This window comes from Lepus europaeus, chromosome 1 (assembly GCF_033115175.1).
Source record: "Lepus europaeus isolate LE1 chromosome 1, mLepTim1.pri, whole genome shotgun sequence".
NCBI classification, from domain to species: Eukaryota; Metazoa; Chordata; class Mammalia; order Lagomorpha; family Leporidae; genus Lepus; species Lepus europaeus.
The window spans coordinates 73,744,850-73,768,125 of record NC_084827.1 but is presented as its reverse complement, the minus strand read 5'-3'; the positions used below and the strand labels follow the sequence as shown (position 1 = coordinate 73,768,125).

General features: G+C 41.0%; 1 protein-coding gene across 4 annotated transcripts in view; it reads left to right on the top strand.

Moving 5' to 3' along the window:
* Positions 1 to 5,587: 5,587 nt before the first annotated feature.
* Positions 5,588 to 23,276, top strand: part of NCKAP5 (NCK associated protein 5) — a 957,082-nt gene continuing 939,393 nt past the window's right edge. For all 4 annotated transcript variants that reach the window (XM_062185802.1, XM_062185829.1, XM_062185796.1 and 1 more), the window contains exon 1: positions 5,588 to 5,802. The gene's annotated coding sequence lies outside the window, so the exon portion shown is untranslated. The remainder of the gene's footprint in view (positions 5,803 to 23,276) is intronic.

Sequence of the window (23,276 nt, the reverse complement as noted above, 5' to 3'; positions counted from 1 at the left end):
ACCCCCACTTTTGTCTTTTGAACTAAAGAAGCTTTGTCAGCAGTAAAAGTGGACCACAGGGGCTGGCCTAGTGGCCTTGAGTCATTGGAGCACTGCTGGCCATTCGGGTGAATATAGGCCAGGAAGTCTGTCCCCTGAGACTCTGCCTCCTCCCTGGAGTATCCTAGCATGTTGTAAGCTGGGAGGTCCCCTTCCTGTCCCAGGCTGCGGTCAGGGACTATTGTGAATTCGTGAGGGCAGGGGCTATTGTGTGGCAGGGCCTCAGTGTGTTTTAGGAACTGTGAGGAACTGACTGTCAATGCCATTCAGGACAGGCTTTATTGAAAGCATTGATCACACAATGAGCTGGGTTTCACACACAGGGGGAAGTCAGTGGCTGTCCCCTTCCTCTTCCTTTTCTTCGTGTTATCACCAATTTTAAAGGCCCCTGAGTATCTGGTGAAAATTGAACTTAGGGTCTCTATTTAGACTACCACAGGTCATAGAATTAGTTGCTTCCTCAATTTACACACAACTGTGTCCCTTGCTTCCTCCCTCAGGCTCTGGTTTCAGGTGGACTCCTTTCTCAAATGAAAAGAAATGGAACTTGGACCTTGTAGTTTAATGAATGTACATAAATCCTGGAAGTAGCACTGGAGGACCCTGGCTTGCAAACTGGACTTTAATTCAGTGCTTTGGATTTGTGTAAAATCTAATTCAGAAGATTACTGTGCCCCCCTACCCCACTCCCAGCCCATCCCTTTCTCCACCTTCTCTTTCCCAGCCTTTTTATCTGGGGCAAGCAAAGTAGTTAAAAATGTCAAACTCACAGTGTGCACTGTCAACAACACAATGAGAGGCTGAAATAAAATCCTCCCACTTCACGGTGATACTTTATACTTACATAGGCCCTTTCATCAAGAGCCTGCCAGGGCCTTGGGAACATTAACCCTCACTGTACTTCCCCAGGGTGGGCCTGAGGCCTTTCCCTGATCAAGCAAACAAGTGAATTGGGGTACAACACCCCATTGCCATTGCTGGTCTCAGGCCAATGCTCAAAGTAGGTGAACTTCTATACCTTTCTCCCCTTCAGTCAGATGTCTGCCACATCGGTCCCCTCTCCAAAAGTCCTCAGCCTCCCGAAGTCTCAACAACCCAGTAGACAAGACTACACGTGTATCAACAGCCCTTGCTCCATAATGAAGGCAATAGCATGTGTAAGCTTGAAATTTGATATATCGTGAAATAGCATCAAAGCCATCATTATGGGATAATCTGAACTCCGTTGTGCCCCTTTCACTTACTTTATGATTTCGTCTTGATTTATGTAGGAGGACTGCTGTGACATCTGCAGTGATGAAAGCCTTAAATGTCTTTATACCAATATGTGTTTGTGGCACCTGTTTTGTCTTTTTCAAATTGTACTTTGTGCCCAACTTTGTGTCAATCATGATCTTGTAATGGTTACCTGGAATTTTCTAATTGATCACAATGCTCTTTCCTAAGGAACCTGGAAAAAAATAGGTGATCTCTATCAATGTCTGATTAGAGATAGGAGAGCCCTGTATTTTTTTTTTTTGCTAAAAACAGTGCTTCTTAAAATATGGTCTGAGGGCCATCTGCATGAGAATGGTGTGGTTCACTTTCTAAATAAGCAGATCCTCAAGATTCCTTGAGTTAACTCTCTCAAAGCCGCACTGATTTGTTTGGTGAATCATGAGATGTTCCTGTGTTACCCTTTGTACAGTCTCCTATGCTTCCTATTTCTGATCATAGTAACTATTACAAGGTAGATGGTTTTGCCACAAAGTCTCTTAATCCCTGCTAGAACCATTGACTCTAGAAGAAATAGTTACTCCAACAGAGGGATACTTCTTAGTGAAAGCTCTTAAAGAGAAGCAGGTAGTCAACACATGTACCTACCTGCTCTCTGAAACTTTCTTCCTTTTGCAATTCAATCTTGCTTATCCCCAAGGGTGTGTGTTACCCATCCCCAAAGTCGTAAAGAATTTACTCCACCACAGTGTTCTGGGATGAAGTCCCATGAGTCTGATAGCCATGGTCTTTGCACCATCTTTGAGGCCCATGAAAGTTGAAGTCTGAAACTCTGGTCAAAATCCACTGCCATATTTCTGTATGTAGGAAACAGAACTCCAGTGGAGAGACTGATAATTCCAATTTGACATTCTTTGTGTGAGTTTACCAAATTTCTTTTCAGTATTTATAAGTCTCAGAGGACTTTCAGGCTCCCCCAGAACTCTAGAAGGTTAGGCAGACCTGAGCTGAAATGGTAGAACCATCTGTGATCATTTTCAGATTACTTAAGTCATGTATCTCTGTGAGCTTCAGTTCCTTCCACTGTGAACGGGGCGTGATGACAATGGTATCAGATTTACTGAGTTATTTGAAGGGTAAATTAGATGAAGCACTTATAGCCAGGTGACAAGGAGAAATGCTCAAGAAGTGCCATTGTTATTGTTGCCTGAGAAAGGACAGGAAGGCATGAAGGAGAGGGTAGACCGGGCATCTCAGCAGGTGGAGGTAATTTTGGCTGTTCCATTTATGATCATGTGGTTGATCATGTGGTAGAGGACTAACCTTTACCCTGTTTGTCTTTTTACTAAGTTGTAGGGTAGTTAAATGTGTGTGTTTAACGTTCACTTGGGAAAATATGCTCCACATCACACACAAGAGGCTCCAAATGTGCATTTAAACAGAATTTGGCCTCAGATTCCTATACTATCTGGGTCATAAAAAATACAAATATGCAGGAAATATGCTGTGCTTTCCTTTTCTTGAAACTATTATAGACATTAGATACCTTCTCACTCCAAAACAAGACAAGCATGCCTTCTCTAGACGAATGGAAATAGTGCTTTGCAAAATCTATCTTACCTTGGTGGAAATTTTCAGTCATTCCTTTTCTTGGACAATTTTTTTCTCCCTAAAGAAAAACACGATGTCTAATGTATGGCATATGCCTTGAATTTCCACTACAGAGGCCCTGGAGGCAGTGGAGGGTTAAACAGACCTGGGTCTTGCACCATCTCTCCAGGCCACTGAAAGAGCCTCAGGTTGCTCCTTAATGAAGCTCTGGAGACTCACTGTGGGTTGGTTAGACTCACCCAGACTCTCCCCAGGAGATTTCCTTAATGTTGGACTAACCATGACCAGGAGCTGGTCAAACCTGTGCCCCTACAAGTTTTCTGACTTCTCTCTCCTGTGCTTGTTAGCAACCAGTGAACTGAACCAAAGCAGCTCATACTTGTCTCACCTTAAAACTCTGTTTGTCAAATAGCCATTGCACAAGGAAAGGTCAGCACTTTGTGTTCTGAACACTTTATTTTAATCATTTCTTAAGGTGGACGGAGTTGAAGGTTTTTAAACCAGTTTTCAGACGTCAAGGAAATGGTTCTGTCTTTGGATCAGGAGTGAAAATCTGGTGCCTGGTTTTCCCTCTGCTTTGTTCCATTTCCACATGCTGCTTCCTCCTAAGAGGAACTCCACAAATACTCATTCCACCAACAAGTCTTCAGTGAGCATCTATTATATGTCACACATTTGGTAAAAGAATAGCTAAGTTTCTGCTTGTGACTGAATTTGAAAAATTTACCATCATGTCTCTTTATTGTTTCTTAATCACAAAAATGGAACATGATCATTGAAAAGAATATCAAACCACACAAATGTATGCAAAAAGTAAAAATTCCTCCTATCTCAGTTCCCAGGGTTAACCACTATAATTTGTAGAATTCTCCTCATATACTACACTCTGCAAGTATACTGAAATTTACTTTATTTACTTAAGCAACCTACTTCTGCTGTGTCTGCACACCTATCTCATTTTTTCAACTAGTTCTAAGTTTTCTATGCTCTACTTGTGTAGTAATGTGCAAAATTTATCTTTTTTTCAAGTTGTCTCCACTGTATTGGAATACAATAATGCTGAGAAGAAAATCCTTGTGTTTATATCCTGTATTCTTTTGGATGCATACTTGTGAGATCACTTTGGAAGAGTGAAATTGCTGTGTCTAAGGGTTTATTTGAGGGTCTTCAAAAAGTTTATGGAAAATACATATTACGGAAAAGCTATACCTGGATTTTGAAATTTTGCACCAAAATAAACTTATCTTTTAATTCAATTTTCTACAAATATTTTGATGTAGTCTCGGAAAATCTTTAGGTGCTCTATATTTACTTCCCATTAACATTGTGTTCACTGAAGATCTGTTAGTGACATGCAAGGTACTACTGTCTTTGGTTCCTACCTGAAAGGGGCCTATCTGAGGATCTTGAGACCCTATCAAATCAATAATCAGTTGCTACTCTTTGAGGAAATGATTTTTCAGCTATGCAGTGAGCAGAACCCAGGGTAAGCTGTGAGACATGAGGGATTGCATTCCAAGGGCAGGGAGAGTGCTTAATCTACATGTATGCCCCACACCATGGGATCTGCTTACTTTCCTGCCTGCACCCCATGCTCCCTCCCATTTTTTGTTTAGAACTCACTATGGCTGTAAACAAATAAACAGCATATACACAAAGGCTGCCCTCAAAGACCTTTCAAACTGAGTTGGAGAGACAGAACACAGATGGCTAAAAAACAAACTAAAAATACAAGTCAGTATATAAAAAGCAGCAAGTAAATATAAATAGTAAGCATCATTATAGCAGGCAGAGGAAGGAAGGAAAACAGGCTGGAGTGTTCAGGCTTCCAGGCAGAGACTCAGTGGGTGTTGGATGTGTGGGATTTCTCTAGGTGGGGGCCGGGGTGGGTGGGGACATAACTGTAGAAACATTAGAGCCAGCTGACAAGAGAAAGATCCCATGGGAGAGAAGAAAATGGGGGGTGTGTACCCACTTTTATTTCAATAGTTGGGAGTAGGGTTTATACTGCTCTTTGAGATTATTTGAGATACTTGGCAGACGTTCATAAATATTTCATTTTTGATTTTTGGAGCGGTGGAGGCGGTGCAGGTAGGTCATTAAATTGTTGAGAACCAGGGAAAGCTTCCAGCACTGCTGTCAGGGGCGGAAAAAAGCACCTATCTCCAAACACACTCACACAAGTTTGCCCAGGATTTTAGTGAGCCCTTCCTTCTACCAAAACTTCAGATCGCGTCCCAGAACAATCCATCTAGAGAACATGTTAGCCAGATACACCTGAGAACATCCCGGGGAAGCGGCTAGGCAATGTGAGACACAACCAGGATGTGTTTGTTTACGAATCGTCAAAGTCCCAAGGCTGGACACAGGTGAGTAAACAGCTTTGCGTGGCCAGCGCGGCCCTTCCAGCTTTCCCTGCACGTCTTCGGCTGGCCCAGCGCACATCGGTGGGGGCGAGCCTCTGCCTTTGTCGGACCTGAAAGAAGCCACGCTCTGGAAAATGTGAATCAATGGGATTCTTTCCGCGTGTATAACTGGAATCCCCTGCAAGACGCCGGTTGTGCAGCAGAAAAGATACTCTGGCTCCCCACCCCCTCCTTGCTTCTTGACAGTCAGTTAATAAAGACTCAACAATAAGCAGCTGCCAGTGATGTCATTTGGGACTTTGTCCACGGAGCTTGTATTTACAAGCTCGGAGCAACCACGGAGCCGCAGCCCCGGGAGCAAGGCTCCGCAAACTCGCCGGGATCCGCCGCGGGACCAGGCTGTGGCTGCGGCCGTGCAGGGAAACCGAGTCTGTCTTCTCGGCGCGGACTTTGAACGCTTCAAAGAGAAAACAGGAGCGCGCCCAGGAGATCTGTAGCTGGAGCGAGTTGTTGCAGTTCCCGGCTCTGTCCCCAGGACTGGGATATGTGTTGACTGAGGAGCTCACTACAAGTAAGACTGCTGCTTTATTTCTTTTTTTAAACAAAACTTTTGTAGCAGTTTTTCCTTATTTATACATCTTGCTTTCCTTTTCAAGTGAGCTGATGCTGTTTACGTATTTCTATGGGCTCTCCAGGCTGCCACACAAGTATGCATTTGTTCCAAGTAATTATAGTGCACTGAAGTTGACTTGGGGTTAGGTGAAATCTAGGAGAGCCAGCACTGAATTGCTAATCGGGATTGTTGTTTTCTTAAATAAATATCAGTTAACCAAACAAAAACTATTAGGTTGGCCTAGAAGTTTGGTAAAACTAAACTAGCCTATTTTTACATTCACTGATGTGTTGAAGGGGGAGCCCTGGTTTTTCTCTCTGGTCCTTTTTGGGGCTGATGGCTTTTCTATATGTGCTTGTTGTCTGTAGTGTCTTGTCCCCTCTTGCCTACAGCCTCTGCATACACACCTCCCTCTCGCACCCCAACTCATTCTTTAGTTTGTATATATAGAATTTGTATATATAGAAAACTGTATTTATAGAAACCTTCTATTAAGAATTTTTTGTACTGAATTTATGGAAAAATGTTCGATGTTCTGACTTGTCTTCCCAGTTAAGAACCCGAGTTAATGTACTACTGGAAAAGTCAAACTTTGACACCCAGCTAGGTCAGCGCACAAGATGCACATCCTCTCTTTTACTTTCCTCGGGGTTCTTCACAACTCTCTAAATATCTGAATAATCTCTGGAGTTTAAGTAGGAAGAGTGGGCTCTGCATTCCATCAGTCTGGATGGGGGCTTCCTCTCACACTGCCTGCCCTGGGCCCTCTGTGAGCTGACCTCAGTTGCCACCTGAAGTTCTGCTTAAGAGCCGTGGGAAATTGTCTTTTCTGTGGTTCTTGGAGCTCCTCTGTGTCTGTAGTTCAGCCCTTTGCAGCCAGTAGCAAATCACCGCTGATTCCTGCCCTCTAGACCTGACAGTCACTGTATGGATTGGCAAGAAGTGACTGTTAGCCTGTTAGCTCAAGCACGCGAACCCCATGACTCACTGCGGGAGCCTGGCTTGCTTCTGAATCCAGCTGCTCTGCACCCAGCCCTCGAGTGCAGTGACAGCCCTCAGTGCCTTTTCTTAGAGGCCAAAGCTGAAAGGTCCTGAAAAGTTCCACTGTTTTCCATGGAGTCCTAAGGTGGGCAACCTTCTACCTCTTGTCAGCTCCCATTTTTTTTTCCCCATCACCTCACACAGGCTTGAATATGTTTTATGTATTGGAACTCAGCAATCTTTAAATTCCTACTTAAAACAAGGGATTTGGTGCAAAAACAGTTGTCTAACCATTAGTCAAAGCTTATCCTTTTATAGAAGGAGAAACTGAGGCACAAGAGAAGTGATTTAGCCTCAGGCACCCAGCAACAGGATGGCAGAGCCACAGCTGGAAACTGAGTCTCTCATTCCAGCATGCATTCTACTTTCTAGGTTCTCAAAGATAAAAAAAGACATAAGACTCATGGTTCATATGGGTGGTGTGCAGGTGTGCAGGTGAAGATGGTCTGGCAAAGAGAGAACATTCCTATTCTATCTTAGGCTCTTTTACTCTATTACTCATTGTTTTTGCTAGCCAACCAAAGAGAACTCTGATTATTTTACAGTTGGTGGCCTAAAGGCAAGGGAGGCTGTTGTGACAGTTGAAACAGCACGCCCAGAGACTGCCCCATACAGGTTGGGATGCCTCAGGCGATCCCCAACTCTGCTACTCTGTCTTTCTGCTTTACATTCTACTCTCAAATTTCTCTCTATTAACCGCGACCTGCTTTTCTTCCTCCTCTTTAGGGCTCTTCTTACCCATGGAATCCCCTCTTCCCTGTTTTGTTGAGTTCTCTCCCTCTGCGTGAGCTTGCTGCAGGCTGGACCTCAGATTTAAAATCCATATGTGCCCCACTGACTTGGCCATTCCCCTCCTCCCCGAGGTCTTCCTTGCCCTGACACTCCTGCCTTGTGGACTCCCCAGAACAAGTGATGATTTACCTGTTAGGACCCCTATGGTATCTTATTTTTTTTTTTAAATTATTTCTTTGAAATGTAGAGTTAGTGAGAATGAGAAAGTGAGAACACACACACACACAGAGAGAGAGAGAGAGAGAGAGAGAGAGAGAGACTCCATCTGCTGGTTCATTCCTCAAATGACTATGGCAAATATCTGCCCAGGGCCATGTCTTACCACTTTTTTCATCCATAGACCCTAGCACAGGATAGTTGTTGAATTATATTTCCATTTTTCCATTTTCCTGCATCAAACACCCAGGCCTCTGCATTTGGTTGGCAAAATGATCACAAATTATGTTGAGTGGCTTTAAATTCTTCACTGCTGTTGAAGTCCCTCAATTTTGGACTTCTGAGCATGAAACGTGATCCCTACTGACCTACCCTCACTTGTTTCTCTTTACTTTGCCGCCTGACCTCATGTCTATTCCATAGGCTCCAGCCCATGAAATTCCTCTACTGAGGAGCAGCATGGCTTAGTGATTGAAGACCTGGGTTCTGGAACCAGATGCCCGGCTTGAGCCCCTGATTCCACCACTTGCTGGAGTTATGATCCTGGTGAATTCACTTCCATTATCTATTTCAATTTCTCATCTTTAAAAATGCAAGATGAGAAGAGGGCTCACTTCATAGCTGGATAGGAAAAATTAAATATGTAAATACAACTAAAATATGTAGCACGATGCTAGGCATATATTGAATACTAATGACTGCCAGCTATTATTTATAGTGTTTACCTATTCCCATCCCAGACTTAATGAATCAGAATGTGGTAGGAATCACTGGCTTAGCTATTAGGAACTGCTTTCTGTTATCTGCATATGCTGGACTAGCATGTTCTTTAATTAAATTTTTAAGTTGTTCAAGAGTAAGAGAGACAGACATACAAAGCTCCCATCCCTTGGTTCATTGCCCAAATGCCTGCAATGGCTGGGGCTGGGTCAGGCCAGACCCAGAAGCCAGATCTCCAAAGTGGGTGGCAAGAACTCAACTACTTGAGCCATCAACTGCTGCCTCCCAGGGTATGCATTAGCATGAAGCTGAATCAGGACTCCACCCAGGTACTCTAATATGGGATGTACATGTCCTAAGCAGCATTTTAACTTCTGTACCAAAGGACAGGCACTCACCCCTGTATGCTCTTTAGTATCTCTCCACCTTTACACACCCTCAGCACCTCTGAATGCACCCATCTTATCCTCCTACAGCTCTTCTACATATGTTCACCTTATCTACCTGCTGCACCTCTGCAGATACCCACCTTATCCTCCAGGCTCTTTTTTTTTCTTAAAGATTTATTTATTTGCTTGAAAGGCAGACTTACAGAGAGGCAGAGGCAGAGAGAGAGAGAGAGAGAGAGAGAGGTCTTCCATCTGCTGGTTCAGTCCCATCTAGCTGCAACAGCCGGAGCTGTACTGATCCGAAGCCAGGAGCCAGGAGATTCTTCTGGGTCTCCCACACAGGTGCAGGGGCCCAGGGACTTAGGCCATCTTCTGCTGCTTTCCCAGGCCATAGCAGAGAGCTGGATGGGAAGTGGAGCAGCCGGGACTAGAACCAGTGCCCATATGGGATGCTGGCACCACATGCAGCGGCTTTACCTACTATGCCACAGTGCCAGCCCCCTCCAGGCTCTTGTATGAACTTCCCTTCCTATGCACAGCTTTTCATGCTCCACTCTTTGTAGGTGGACATCCCTTTGCCCCATGGAACTGTGTGATGAGTGCAGACCTGCAGGCTGATCCCCAGAACTTGACGCCCACTGTACCTGGTATTGTCTTCAGGAAGATTTTTATTGAGGTGAACAGTACTGTTCACCCATTCTTTTATTCCTGCTTGACTTCCTGTCCTAGCCCTCTTCCTTTCCCGATGACAGCTGTGATCTTCCCTTTACTCTGAAGCCTTCAGCTGTACTCCAGCTCCTCTCTCAGTGGGGTCTTCCCTTCACACTTATCAGAGAAGTTTGTGGTCTTTCATTCTGAGTTACTTCCATGTCCCTCTACTTCATCTTGCATCATCACCCCCCTACCTCACTGTTATTTGTTTCACATAAAGAATTGATCACACTACTGGAATACTTAAGCAGTGCGCCTTTGCCACTAGGCTCTAGTGAATCTGAGGTAGGGTCATTGAGATGCCTACCAAATTTATCATAGCTCCACAGCTGACACAGTGAGTGAATTCCCATTAAATGATGAAAAAAATGCATGAGTGTGTGGTTGATGAGCACTATAAAAGCAAATTTACAGTATTTTCTCCCTGTAATCACTACTGCATTATTACTGTGATCATCACATTCATTGTCCATGCAAGGATACTGAGGTTCAGAAAGGTTAAATATCATGCATAAATCACCAGGATAGTAAGAGGCAGAGGCAGGATTTGAACCTGCAGCATTACTCTTTACCTTCCACTGTGCTTCTGTCAGATATGGAAGGCTAATTTTTTAATGAGTCCTGCCCTGGATGGAGCTTTAGTCTTTTACTTGTGGACCTGGACTGATTTTACTAGATAAGTAGTAAATCAGATTAGCACATCTAAGTGCCATCCAGTTAGCTGAACTGGTGACTCACATGTTCTCTAGTCTTCCACAGTGTGCAAAGCCCATGCTCAGTCCTTTGGTGTTTTTGTTTTGTTTTTTAATCTCAAATACAAATCTCCTTACAGATGAGCCCATATTTATGGCTAAACATCAAGATTATCTGCATTCTTGGTGTGGGTGTTGGTTGGCTGAGTTCAGCCTGGTCAAGAGTATAATTGAAAGATGAGATAAAAAGAAAAAAAATAGAAATACTAGTTGGCCATTTGATTGGTCCCTAGAAAAGTTTACCAAAAGACATGGCAGTGTTTTGTGAAAGCAGATTTGAAGTGCCAGGAGGGTTTAGACTGAACACTGTGGCGAATCATTGAACTAGTTAAGCATGAACTACCTTTAAACTTTATTTTTCTTCAGTTCTCTAATTCTACAAAGTTTATGCCTTTGGAATTTTGGACTCCCAATTGTGCTTCCTTTATAGATGAAATAATAAATCTCCTCAATACATAGAACATTACCCACAACATTTGCAATGCTCCAATACATACTTGTGTAATGAAGTGTATCATGTCCGTTTGGAAGCCTCAGTTAAACAAGGTACTTCCCAGTAGTTACATAAATTAATCTTGGTATTTCAGGGCAAGAAACCAGATCTCTCCTCTTAGAAATAAACCTTACTGGATTAGTGATTCCTTTGAGTAGAATTTGGATGCACTATAGGAACCCAATGGACCAAGTTCAAGAGGAAAGTCCCAAACCCATTTTGGAGTACAAGCTTGGATAACATGGGAGATAAATATTATGGTGTTGAAAGAAGCGCTCTTAGTTCTGAAATATGGGAACAAGTGTTACTGTTGAGATGCTTGTCTGACAATCCACTCCACAAAGGGTACTTGCTTCATCTGTCAACTTGAATCTGGAACACAGAATTGCTCCAGGCCAGCCCAAAAGCAATGTCCCAAAAAGGTTTCTGTGTCAGTGGTAACTGATGTTAAAAACTTTAAAATCAAAATTATACATACTCATAATTTTGACAATCAAAGGGCACAAAAGCATTTATCCATATAAATGAACATTAATACTAGATGATAGTGCTAACATGTTCATATATATATGAACTTGTATATCTGTCTACCTTGCAGTCCCCTGAACTCTACCTTTCCACCTTTTCCTCAGACCCCATTTTTATGCTTTCAGCTTCTTTTTATGTAGCATTTCTAAATAATGTTTTTATATGTACAATAGCAAATTATTTCCTATTATTGTAGATTAATTGTACCTTTCTTAGACCTCCCAAACCTTCTTTGTGTCTCAATATAAGTATATCACAATTTTGATTGGTTATTTAGTGCTACGATTGTAAATGTCATCACCCCTTGGTATCCACTGAGAATTGGTTCCAGAACCTCTCACAGATACCAAAATCCTTAATGCTCAAGTCTCTAATATAAAATAATAAAGTCTTTGCATAAAACTCATGTACTTCCTCCGGAGTATGTTACATCTCTAGATTACTTATAATACTTAATACAATGTTGTGAAATTATGTAAATTGTTGTTATACTGTATTATTATTATTATTTTATTTTTTAACTTTTATTTAATGAATATAAATTTCCAAAGTACTTATGGATTACAGTGACTTCCCCCCCATAACTTCCCTCCCACCCGCAACCCTCCCCTTTCTTGCTCCCTCTCCCCTTCCATTCACATCAAGATTCATTTTCAATTCTCTTTATATACAAAAGATCAGTTTAGTATATATTAAGTAAAGATTTCAACAGTTTGCCCCCACATAGCAACACAAAGTGAAAAAATACTGTTGGAGTACTAGTTATAGCATTAAATCACAGTGTACAGCACATTAAAGACAGAGATCCTACATGATATATTTTTAAGGAGTAATGATAAGAAAATAGTCTGTAGATGTTCAATACAGATGAAGTCTTTTTCGGAATATTTTCTACGCGTGGCTGTTTGAATTCGTAGTTGAGAATCCCATGGGTACAGAGGGTCAATTATATTGATGTTGAGTCAAATTATTTATTATAATCATATCTTTTCTCTGTTAGAAATATTTTCTCTTAAGTTATTAATTGCTTCACTTAAAATAAATTTAGGATCAGGCATTTAGCCTAATGAATAAGATGCTTGTGTCTCACAACCAAGTACTGGGTTCAATTTCTGACTGTGGCTCCTGATTCCAGCATCCTGCTAATGAGGACCACGGCAGGCTGTGATTATGGTTCAGGTAATTGGGTTCCTGCCACTCATGTGGGAGATCTGGACTGTGTTCCTGGTTGCTGATTTTGGCCTTGGCCTAATCTTAGTCTGGTGGACATTTGGGGAGTAAACCAGCAGAGCAGAATTTCTCTCTCTCTCTCTCTCTCTCTCTCCTTCTCTCTCTCTCTCTCTCTCTCTCTCTCTCTCTCTCTCTGTGTGTGTGTGTGTGTGTGTGTGTGAGTGACTGTGTCTGTCTCTATCTCTCAGATAAATATATTTTTTAAAGGGCAGGCATGTAACCTAGAGGTTAGCACACTACTTTTTATACTGGAGAGCCTGGGTTTGATGGTTTAATGCCTGGCCATAGCTCATAACAACAGCTACCTGCTAATGCAGACCCTGGGAGGTAGTGGTGCTGGGTGAAGTAACTAGGGTCCTGCCACCCACATGGGAGATCTGAATTAAGTTTTGGGCTCTCAGCTTTGACCTGGCCTGGTTCTGACCACTACAGGTATTTGGAGAGTGAAACCAGTGGATTGGAGTGTGTGCTGTCTCTGAAATAAAAGAAATAAATTAAAATAAATTTTTAAATTTACTTAGTTTTCTAAGACTCCATAACTAAATTTTCTCCTTTACTCCTACAGCCTTTGACAAATATTTATCTTCTTTACATGAGTAATTAAATCCTTAAGTCACCATGCACTGTTTTCTTTTGCCAGTTGTCAAGGATGAGAAGTTAATTATTACTCTGTCTTATCAGAAGTGATCTGAAATACCTGCATTCAATGTTTCTTTTATTTTAATTATAGTCAGTTACTCATATTTGGCTCAACAGAAATGATCTGGTTTTGGTAGTAGGTAAATAACATTCATAATTTATTTTTATAGTCCTATAAATACTTAATGCATCTTAATGTAAGAAATACCTCTTCTTTTTGAGTACCTTTGACATCTGGAGTATTGTTATCAAAGGAAAGCAAGTGATCATTCATACCCTGTTTCTTTCTGAATAGCAGATGCATGGCCCACTCAGGCTGGCATTTATTCCTTCCATTTCTCATTTCCTTCTCGCTCATTCGTTCAGCCCAGATTTATGTAATCAGGATGGGAGACACAGAACTTTGTTACTGGGAGTTGTCAAAAGAGTTCCCTTAAGATAATGCCAAAAACTTTACCCTTGGAGTCAGTCAGTGTTTTTGAGGTTGCCAGTAGGGGGCCTTGTTAAACTGAGTAAAACTTCATACACAGATTCATTGCCAACAGTCAAAGCCACTTTGTCAAAGATGCTGTTATTTTTAGGATTCCTGATTAAGAGCAGCAAAACCGTCCAAACCATTTTTAACAAGCATTGTATTTTTTTTCTTCATGGAGAAATTAGACATTTTACTTTTTCATTTTCTATTTCTTCTTTGGAGGAAATCGAGGAATTCACATAGATCATTAGTAACCCAACAACTTAACCAGGGCTTTGAATGCTTACTCATAAAATCTAAACAGGGCATTCCTTTTGGAGTTGGAGCGCGGTCTCAGAGTCTTTGGGGGAACAGAGCATTGGCTGTTGAATGTGGAGGAGAGAAATCATGATTGTCTTATCATAGCACCATTTGAACTTGCCTCCTACATTTGAGTGGGTTCCACTCTCAACCAAAATGGGGTTTCTATTCCCTGCAGCTTGCCCAGAATCTTCTCACTATGTGCCCTTAGTTTGGACCAGGGAAAGAGAATATAGACGCTGAGAACTTACAGCACATGCTTCATACTCACTTTCCAGGGAAGGGGCATTTGTGGGGAGTTTGTCTCTTGAAAGCTGTTCTCTTTTGATTCCCCTGCCTGTTTCAGCTCCTCTTATTCACCAGTTTCTCTGTTCCCTCTTCTCCCTGATACATTCTCCTTGGTGGGGAGGGGTCACAATTTCTTTAGGAAAGCTTTCCTTACTTGTTATATTAGGAGTTTTCAAAAATGTTCATGAAAAATGCGTGAGGGGAAAACTAAATATGATTTTCAAAATTAAGTTACCTTTTAATTCCATTTTTAGGAACTTTTTGAAGTATCCTAATGTATTCTGGTAGCACCATATACTTTCTTTTCATAGCACTTAACACTAATATAATTAATTTGCTCAACTCTTTTGTCAGAAACATCTCCCCAGCAAGGCTATATGTTCCATGAAGACAGAGGCTGTATCTGTTTTGTTTCATATTGTGTTTAAAAACAATTTAGGTACTTATGTGCATTTATTTTTAAGAACAAAAGTGAGAGAGGAAGGGGGGGTAGAAAAAGTGGGGAAGAAAGCAAGAGAGACAGAGAAACAGAGAAATCTTTCATCTACTGGTTTATTTTCCACATGTATACAATAGTCAGGGCTGGTCAGGCTCAAGCTGGGTTTTCTATATATAAGTGGCAGTGAACCAAGTAATTGAACCCTCAACTTGCTGCCTCCCAGGGTGCGCATTAGCAGGAAGCTGGAATTGGGAGCAGAGCCAGAATTTGAACTCAAGGATTCTGATTTGGGATTCAGGCATCCCAAGTGGTGTCTTAACTACTGTGTCAAAAGCCCACCCTCTTTGTTAGTATTGTAGCCTTAGCACTTTGAAAATGGCTGGCACATGGTAAGCACCCAACAAATATTTGGTGAGTAGATAAGTACAAGCAAGCTTTTCATTTAATTAATTTAATTCTTTAAATTAGTGCTTTCTTTTCTCCATTTTTATACTTATGAAAACATTCACTTTTATAACTCAACTGATGACATTCAAATCTTGCAACAGCAATTGCCTGTTGACCTAGGGCACAAAAACATACTGTTCTTTCCCTAACTTTCATTGAGAGAATGCCTCTTTATTTACAGTAGTACAATGCTCAACATTCATGGAATTAATCAAATGTGGGTTCTGGGTAGGTATGAGTATAGATGAACTAAAGAACAGACAAGGATTCTTTTCTTGATGAAGACTGGAGGAATGAGAATTGGAAGCCATCCTCAGCTGAATTTTAAGCCCTATTATGTTTCCCAGGGTGGGCTGAATTTCTGGAGACCTGTAAACGGTGAAATACTCTTTTGCCTTGAATCTATGTGGTACACTAGAAAAACCAGGGTCTTTGGAGTCAGTTGATGCAGATAGTGAAATTGCAGCTGTTACCTGTGTGACATTTATCTTGAATGTTCCTGGGTTCCTGTACCTTATTTATTCTCTATTAGCCTTGGGTGCATTATGTAAACTCATAAAGCTTTGATTTCTCATCTGTAACATGTAGGGATACTAACAGGGATCTCATCTCAAAGTATTGGCACTGTACCTGGCCCTAGTGTGCTTTCTGCATGCATTGTCTCATCTAATTCTCAATAGCATTTTGAGATTATTCATCCCATTTTATAGATTAGAAAACCAGCGTGCTTGGAGGTTTATCTGCTGCACATTATACAGTGACACTTTGAAGAGGATATTTAAATTTTATTAGCTTCTTATAGAATCATTGTAAGGCTTAAATGAGGTAAGTACTTGGAGTACCGTCACAAAAAGAGATCCATAATGGATGGTGACCATTTTTACCATAGAGGCTATTTTAGGTGCTTGTAAGTAATCACTGTAGGGGAATAAGAGAGGTGATGACAGTGCTGTGTGTCCAGTCTTGAGAATTTGTTGTTTAATGTCTAATGTCTAATATCAAGAGCTCAGTTTTCTCAGTATTTTGACACAAATGAGCATTTGCAGTCTCGAACAACTGCCAAGGAAACTGCCCACCCCCATACCCTCCTGGACTATGAATGCATTTGTTATGTTCTCACCATATGGGCATATTTTTCATTGCTCAACACATTGTATCTGTTTATGTGATGCCCCTAGCTTTATCATCTCTGCTTTTTGTTTGGCAAAACTGCCAAATCCTATGGTCTTCAGTCTGTATAGTACTGCTTGTTTAAAGTGCAGTGGAACCAGGTTATGAAGTTGGAAGGGTGTAGGGGTATCCAGTCCCTTTTGATGGGCTTGTAATTTGACCCCCCTTTTCTGCATCCCTGGGCCATCTTCCCTGGCTACCTCTTCCTCTTCCCCGTATCTTTTTCACCACTGTTTTTCTCAGCTTTCTCCTTGTTGTTCCCCCTTACCCGATTTGCATCTCATCTCTTCCTGTTTTCTCATCCCCTTTGCTTTTCATCTCCCTCTTTATCTACATTTATCTCTCCTCTTTCTCCTTCCCCTCTCCAGTGTAGAGGAGAAGGGATGAAGATGATGACTAGTGTTTCTTAATGGGTCAGATGTCAGAGGAAAAGGAAACCATTTCAGTCTTCCACTTCTCTGTGTTCTTCAAAGACCCTGGTCCTTGTTACAATGCCAATCCTGTTAAATATAGGGCATATCCAATTTACAGGTTGGAGGAAGAAAAGACCAAAAAGGATCAGGCAGCTTGAGTGGAGTTTCATCTGGACAGAGTATTGGGGTACCCTGCTTTTAAAATCCTGCCCCAAGCCAGCTGTAGGATATGGGATTACGTGGCCCCATCTGCAGTGTGAAGGGGTCAGATCGGATGGTCCCAAAGGCCATTCCCAGTGCTGTGGTCCTTTTATTCTTAATCAACAGGGAAGTGGCTCAGGGCTGGGCCATGTGCGTGGCCAACCTGGGATTCCTGGCAGGGTCTGTGATGCCCAGAAGTCTTCTGTTTTCCCAAAGTGCCAAAGCAATTCGTCACTGCACAATGCTGTGTCCTCACAGCAGATGTGAAAGGATCACCCTGGAAGGGTGTTTCTCCAGAGCATCTAATTATAACCTCTACAGAAGATTAACAGATGTTATAATTGTCTTTCCCCTTTGATTAAATAGTTTCTGCATGAGTAGCTTTCTTAGATTTTCCTTTTCTGTTTTGTATGAGCTTTATAAAGAGCTGACATGTGTCTCCAATTTTCTAGAGAAAGTTCCTCAGTGGACTTAGTAAGAATCTTTGTAGATTCATGATTTCATATTCTCTCTCTCTCCTTCCTATGTCTTTATGTTTATGTCATTATGTATATTTACATGGAAAACCTGGCATGGGAGAAGTCTGGGCATATAAAAAAGCGTTAGCTAGAAAGAGAGCAGGGTGGCAGAAACAAGAGTGTGGCCTAGAAGCCTGATTCTGTCTCTGCTGCTTGTCTGTGGAAGTGCCTGATACCCATGAATGTCCTCTGGCGAGAACTGTACCAAGTGGGGAAGAAAATTTAGCAAACCTTGCATAGCAACCAAGGATGCCAGTCGCCGAGCGTGCAAGTAAGTGTGGGGACAGAGAGAAAAATGGCATCCTAATAGGAATATCTGCAGATTTCCCTGGTAATATTTGTTCTGGAAAGAGAAACTATAAGCAGAAGACTTAACAACATCAAAAACATTACTTTTATTCCATTATTTAGAACCCAGGATTCTTTCTTCTCCATTGGGGATGTGGTTTGTGTTCTGTCACTCATTTGTTTACCTCACCTCCCATTGAGCCCTTCAGGAATGATGTAGCACTAACTTTGCATTGATAAAGAAGGCTTCTTTCTCATTTTCCGAGTTAATTGTAAGGAAGGACTTCAGACATTTGATCAGTTTATATGGTGATGAAGACAAGAGGAACAGAAGTAAGAAATACTGAATCTAGTCTTCTGGAGGGGTCTTACAGTAATCTCTACCACCCCACCACCACCATCAAAACATCTGAAAAGGGCTCATACATCAAGGCAGACTACAGTCCTTTGTAAACTAGAGAGTAAACTAAGCAAACTATAATTCTACTTCACTGTTTACATTATTACCAAACCTTTGAAAAAAATGGGCCCTATGTGAATTTTATTGCATCTCTCTTGTTTTTAAAAATATTTGTTTATATGAAATGCACAGTGACAGAGAGAGTGGAAGACACAGGGAGGTGGGTGGGAGGGAGTGGGTAGGGAGAGAGAAAGAAATCTTCCATCTACTGGTTTACTTTCCAAATAGCTGCAACAGCCAGGCCTGATGAAGGACTAGGCTAAAGTCAGGAACTAAGAACTTCATTTTGGTCGACCACATGAGTGGCAGGGACCCAAGTACATTGGCCAGTTTCCAGTGCCTTCCCAGGCATGTTAACAGGATACTGAATCAAAAGCTGAGTAGCCAGGACTTGATCAGTTACTTTTATGTGTGATACCAGTGCTCAAGCAATAGCTTAGTCCACTGCACCACAATGCCAGCCCTCCCCTCCCCCCCAACAATCTCCTGTTTCATCTGTACCTGCTGAGAAAGAGGAGGGAAGATGAACATTTTCCTAGTGGACAATTTATACATAATGCATGTGCTACTGGAGAATCAGAACAGAAAATATCTTTATGAGGCTCATAATATTTTAGGGGAAAGGAGTTAATCCCACATAGGACATTTTAAAAGCATTATAAACCCATCAATAGGATTATTTTTTAAAGAATGATCAGAGTTTTGGCAAGCTAAAAGGTTTTAGAGTTGGTGACTAGGATCTTGAGCTCATATCATGTGAGAAAGCCATTCTAGAACCTCTGTTAAATGACAGTGGCTAAAGAGTAGATTTATTAGGGTATTTAGGGGAGGAAATATATTAAAAATTTTTGTAATATAATAAATATTGGTAAGTGTACCTAATTGTAGAACTTGATCAGTTTCTTCAAACTGAATAGATTCATATCACCATCTCTGAAACCAGTAAATATCAGCAGTAACCCAAAATCCCTCCTAGGGTTCCCTTTCATTCCTACTTCTAAGGTGATCACAATGATGACTTCTAGTAACAAAGATTAATTGTGCCTGTTTATGTACTTCATGCAAGCAGAATCACATAGAATGTATAATTTTGTATCTAACTTCCTTCATTCAAATTAAGTTGTGTGACTCATCCACAGATTTAATTAGAGATTTGCAAGCTCATTGTTGTATAATATTCCATTGTGTTACTGTACCATAATTTATTCTTATAATAACATTTGTCTGCCATGTCTTAGTCAATGAATATCCAAATGCCTGTTGAATGGCCTATGTGTGTATGTGTGCATGCATGCATGTATAACTGCAACATTGTAAAGTATCTAGGAGACACTGCAAAACAGCCTTCCAAGTTGATTGTGCAAATAAAGGTAGTATTTTAATTTACTCAAGAGAACACTGCTGCTACAAAAGGTTGGAAGTGAAAGATGTAGGAATGGCCTAATGTTAGGCAGAACTTCATTCAGAAATTCACAGAAAGAACATGGGACCTTATGATGTAGGTTCTTGTCCCTGAAGGTCACCAGATGGGGATAGGGTGGTCTTCAGCGAGAAGGAAGTGAACTAGAGTGTTCCAAGGCTTTTTCTGTATGCAGTTCTTGTGTATCTAACATAGAAAACTCCATGGAGACTAGAAGATGAAAGAGGTAGAAAGGTCGATTTGGTGGACCAGATGGTCAGATTGTTGGGATAAAGACTTAAGTAAACAGGAGTAATTGTATAGACAATGCTGTCTCTGTGAATAGGGGCAGAGGCCATTCAGAGAAGGGAGACAGCTCTATGGTCCTGAGCAGGAAGTGGTGGAATTGAGTGGGGTCATAAAAAGAAATAATATGTTGGTAGGTGGAAGAAAGAACAGTTTGCGTGCAATAACATGTTCATGTAAAGTACGAATGGAACATAGGTTGACACAGTTCCTTTTCCTGCATGCTTAGAACTAACCATGAGAACTGTAAAGCAAAGCAGAGACAGTTGGTCAGCTCTGAAAGAGATCAAGTGTTTCCTGTGAGATGCTCTGGGGAGAGGTAGGTCCACAGGGAACTGACAAGCCACATTCACCAGGACCATAAAAGCAAGGCAATGTTTCTACAAGACCCCTTGGCAGCTCTGCAGTGCTTCTAGTTCTGCTCCTATCTGCTCCATGCTTTGGTTGCTCTGATTCCTGATTTAAATTAACCTTTGTACTTCATTATTTTTATCTCCTCTGAAACAGCTCATGCTGCTTCTTTCCAGTGAATTCCTGTAATAGGTATCCCAGTCTCCTAGCCCATGCTACCTGATATCAATCAAGCACCCCTTTGAACTAATTACCTGTCTTATCCATGGGGCCAACATATCCCATGTTTGGAAAAGAGTTACTTTGGATCAAATTCCATATGACTCTGTCCTAAGTCTCTCACATTATTTGATGACATATTATTCATGGTTCCTATGTAAAGACATGAAAAATATCTTATAAAAGTCAGTACTAAGAACTTATTAGTCTTCCTTCAGTGTTCATGGGGGATTAGTTCCAAGAACCACCTCATCCCTAAGATATCAAAATTCATCAGTGTCTAAGTCCTTTATGTAAAATGATGTAATATTTTTATATAACCAACATATATACACCCATGTATATTAAACCATGTCTGGATTAGTTCATTATAATCTCTAATAGAATGTAAATACTATATAAATAGTTATACTGTGGTGTTGTTTAGGGAATAATGACAAGGAAAAAAGCTGCGCTTGTTCAGTACAGATGCAATGTTATTTTTCAAATATTTTTAGCCCATGGTTGGTTGTATCCATGGGAGTAGAATCCATAGATTTGAAGATCTGATTATTCTAAGAAACCTCTGATCTTTACTTCTTTTCACTGAAACTTCCAGGAAGCTCAGAGCCAGATTTGCATGTTTGATTGTTAGTGTTCTGTTGGCTTATGTATCCTTCAGATTTACAACTTCTTATTCTTTCATCTTTGTTCTTTGTGGTAAGGAGAACATCATGACGAACTCCAATATCCAGGTTCTTTTGTATGTGCACCTGCTGCATATTTCTCTTCATTTGAATGTGGACAAGACGTGACAATATGACATCTATAACTCTTGTGGCTAGGTTGCGTTATGTGGCAAGGGTGGAGGGACATTTTCAGTTGTAATTAAGGTCACTGATCAGTTGACTTAAGGAGTAATAAAAGGAGATTGAACCTGCCCTAATTGGAAAAAACCCTTAAAAGCATGGCTAGATGTCAGAAATCCTCTTGCTGTCACTGAAGCCACCGTGAGTTCTCCTGCCACAAGGAAGTGCGTTCTGCAAGCAATCACAGGTGCTCAGAAGGGGACACAGTGTCCCCAGTGAGACCTCGGGTCCACTGACACCTTATTTCAGTTGGTGAGAGCAGAGCAGAAGTCCCAGCTGAGCTGTGCTCAAATTCTTGATTCATGGGAACTGTGTATTATTTTTTCACTAAACTAATTTGTTATACTGCAGTAAGCAAATAATAAGATAATCCATTAAAAATGGGTGGCAATGTGTATTATGGAAAAAAGTATACCCAGATTTCAATTTTTACAGCAAAATAAACTTTTAGTTCCATTTTCCATGAAAATTTTGAAGTACTCTCATGCATATACTTTCACTTATCTCTACTTCTGTTTTGATTACTTATGAATTGTGTATGTATATAGTCTCTCTAATTCCTTTGTGAGTTGATTAAAATTGAAGGGATTATGCAGTCAATTAAATAGCTTCCTAAATGCCTTCACTTCTGTTCCAGGAAGGGCAGTGCTGTCTCCTCCCAGGCAGTAAGCTCCTTCCTGCTTCTGTGATTGGCTCATTCCCTTTCCTCCCGTTGAATATCATCTGCTGTCACCTGCCTAAACTCCATCTAAAAGTAGAGACCCAAATTCAGTTCCACGTCCTCCATTAGTCCTGAAGTCTGAGTTTTGGGGATCCCTTCCACCCCACCCCCATTTTTTAATCCCTGCAGGTCTGATTCCCAGTCTGAGAGTTGACAGTAACTGCATAATCATGACAGGGAAGTTTTTTTTGTAAAATGAAGATTCCCTTCATTCTCTTCCTCTCTGCCTGTGCCAGGAATCCTGGCTTGTTTCTGAATTTTGGAAAACCTTTCCAGGTGATATCATGGGACTGCCAAGTTTGGCAACAGATGCCCTGTCTTGCTTATACAAGTCAACTCTGTAAATAATGTCCTGTGTGATTCACTGTCTGTGCTTAAGGCTCTCAAAATTTTAAGCTGTATTTATAGCTCACCTCTACCCTGACAACATATTGCATATTTCTTTAAATAATCTTAACCTTCGCTTTATTATTTTCTCACTTATGTCTTCCCTTTGGCTTTAGTTCCTGGGATACTTATTTTGTCATTTTTTGCATGTATTTTTTATAAGTAATCACAAAGTTTGGAAGAATGAGGTTAGAAATAAATAAATAACAGAAGAGCAATATACTGTTCTCTAATACCTTAATGCACATGAATCTTTTTTCCCTGGAAACAATTCAGCCCTCTACTGCAAGGGATCTGTCTTATGTTTTCTTCATGCTTTCATTCTTGTACAGCCAGCATATAGGAACAGTGATCAGAAAACTAATGATTGATCGTTCGACTGATAAGAAAGGTTCTTATGTTGTGCAGATTGTGCTTGTTTCTCGGATTTATTCTCTGTTTCTTTCTCTACCCTCCTCTATCTTCTGAAGCATATAACAGAGAATTGCTCTTTTTCCTAAACTGAAGTATCCCAGACTAATACAGCATGGAGCTGCAATTCTTGAGTTTAACCTGTTATACATCATGCTATGTATATGGCACATAGAAAGACTTAGATTGAGCAATAACTGTATCACTTATGGTAAAGTGTTTGCAGAATTGGAAACTTGGGACTGTTCACTTAAAAGGAGAATTCTGTGTGTCTTTCAGAGTATTTAATCTTCCGGAAGTGCATGTGCACTGAAGTGTGTTATTTTTTAACCTGCGGGTG